This window comes from Sprattus sprattus, assembly GCF_963457725.1.
Source record: "Sprattus sprattus genome assembly, chromosome: 16".
Classification (NCBI taxonomy): domain Eukaryota; kingdom Metazoa; phylum Chordata; class Actinopteri; order Clupeiformes; family Clupeidae; genus Sprattus; species Sprattus sprattus.
In genome coordinates, this window is record NC_137914.1 from 26,816,237 (window position 1) to 26,818,736 (window position 2,500).

At 43.2% G+C, this 2,500-nt stretch overlaps 1 protein-coding gene across 1 annotated transcript in view; it reads left to right on the forward strand.

Moving 5' to 3' along the window:
* Positions 1 to 2,500, forward strand: part of LOC308377285 (extracellular sulfatase Sulf-2-like) — a 139,436-nt gene that overhangs the window by 124,436 nt on the left and 12,500 nt on the right. The gene's annotated exons all lie outside the window — the stretch shown is intronic.

Below are 2,500 nucleotides of genomic sequence, written 5' to 3' on the forward strand. Positions count from 1 at the left end.
TGAGAAACCTGGTGTCTGTGGGAGAGAGTTACTCAGTCTGGCGTGTACTTTGGGCTTTATAACTTTGCAGACTGTTTACATGCCCAAAAAGCTATATAATACACTAAAGGAAAGGGGAAAACAGGAAAAGCATAATGGGTCCTCTTTAATGACTAAATCCTGTAATGGCAGGCTGAGTGGAGCATCTGCCATATAGATCAGCATTCGATCAGCTGTAGGGACAGAGACATTGATTTCCACTCTGTCAGACAGACAGGTATTGTGTACTTCAGCGACAATAACAAGCAAACCGTTAGAAGCTAAGGGTACTCCAGCAGAAAAGAAGCATCAGCTCCTGTGCTCAAACAAGGCCACAACCCCCACACATGCTGAGACTGAGATCTATTCAACCTATCCTTTATTTATTGAAGAGACCTATAGTCTGTGAGTGCACAGGCAAATGGACAAAGCCCATTAGTCTACAGCACTTATGAGAGCGTGTACTCTTTAAATGCCTGTTTGTGCATGTGCCCATCCTGCCATTAGAACAAACGGTTGAACCGATCTTGCTGTTATGACTCTTTGTACTGTGCATGCAGGGACGTGCAGTCATAGGAGGCAGGGGAGGCAGAGCCATTTTGAAAAGTTAAAAAAAAAAAATTATAATAATAATATATATTTATGTAGTATAAAATAAATATTCATATTTCTCTAGTTATCTGTATTATGGGTGTCATTTCTGCATGATTCCGATCATTTCGAGCATTTTTATTATCAAAATCGCTGAATTTGCGCATTTCCGGTTCCCAGTGACAGTGATCAGCCAATGAACATGGACGTGCCGTCAAGGGAGGCAGATGCATTGGTGTCTATGGGCAGCTGAGCCAGTGCCTCCCCTAGGATTGCGCAATCACTCCAAACTGGGTTTTACGCATACGTGCGCAAGCGTAGAACCTTTGAGTTGAGCTCAAAACGCATTGAAAAATATTGTTAGTGAGGCAGGCAGTACCACTGCTTCAGGAAGGGAGGCGAGCGAGAGCGCAATTGTTGGGTATATTTTGGTTCTAAAAGTAGGTTGTCTTCTACACTTCTGCTTGACGGCGAAAATGGAAAGCTGAAGCAGTTCTCAAAACTGGACTTGCAGTCCAAACGTGAAATGATTAATAATGGGAGACCAATGGCGGAGCTAAAATGTTTGCTTCAAACGACGGGACAGAAGGTATTGACATTTGCATTGGAGTGTTTCAAGTTTCCCAACGGGACATATTCATGCGCAACACAAACGTCGCTAAAGGCTGCTAGGTGCAGGAAAGTTGCCTTGAAGTTGTGAGCAGACTAGGTGCCTGAGCTAAACTAGCCACTGACTGCATTTGCTCAAGCCAGGGAGGTAGATCGCGGGAGAAAAGGACAACGGATTTCTACTGAACTATACGGGGAGCCGTGAGTGGATTACTTTGGTTTCACCTCAAATTGACGGTTAAGAGCTCCAACGAAAGTGCACCAACTTTAAATTATACCGGTCAGTAGAACATTTTGGTATTGTGTGCTATGTCTGCGGTGTTTAACTGTTTGCTTGTTAATACGTTGTGTAAATAAATATGTAATTGTTTCTTTTCTAAACTGCGAATTCAAGTGTCCGAGTTGTGTAAAAGGTAATTTAAATTAGCATCCCACCAACGTAGTTATATTTTCCCTAGACAAAATTAAATGAGCCATATCATTGGTGGGAGGGCTACATACGCTACCTTGTAACTATTAATATCTTATTTGACACGGTGTAAAAGTTCAATTACCACACCGATTGTACGTTTAGCTGTAGGCCTATAGCCTCGTAAAAGTCAGTTGACTATTGAGCCGCATAACTACTTATAATAAAAAAAAAAAACGATCGCTTAAAACTAATAGTATTAGACAATAAAACATAACCTTTTTTCAGTTCTGGTGAGATGACAATTTTTAAACCATAAGCATATATACATGTATGATGTATATGTAACCTAGTGGTAGTTAGGTCTTGGCTCTGCTATGCGACTACGCCACTTGGTGCCTTTCTCACCAAGATATGTTGTTGTGTAATTGTACCTTCTGAGAGAGACAAGCGGGCTCACGCCCAGGTACGTTCTAGTGACGACAGAGACGTGGTATTTCAAAGAGAAAAATAATATTTATTAACACATGGCTAACTGACATTAAAATGAGGCAAGAGAGGGAGTAATGACTGCCTCCATGGTAGGGGGCATAGGGAGCAGCTGCTGCAGGGGGGGGGGTTACCTGTCCTGGGGAAAGGAGTGAGACCGACACGCCACCCGTGCTCTTGGTTCGTTTACCTACTCACACTCACACACACACACACACAACACACATAGGGACAAGCACTGCAAACAAGGATCACAGAAAATGGTGAGGTACAAGTTACCACTCAGAAAAGGACATGCAGTGCGCGAAGAAGAAGGACTCGGATCCAGTGACCTGCCCCGCAGACAGCTACCACCCTCTGGAGAGGAAAGGGAAGGAGGGGTTG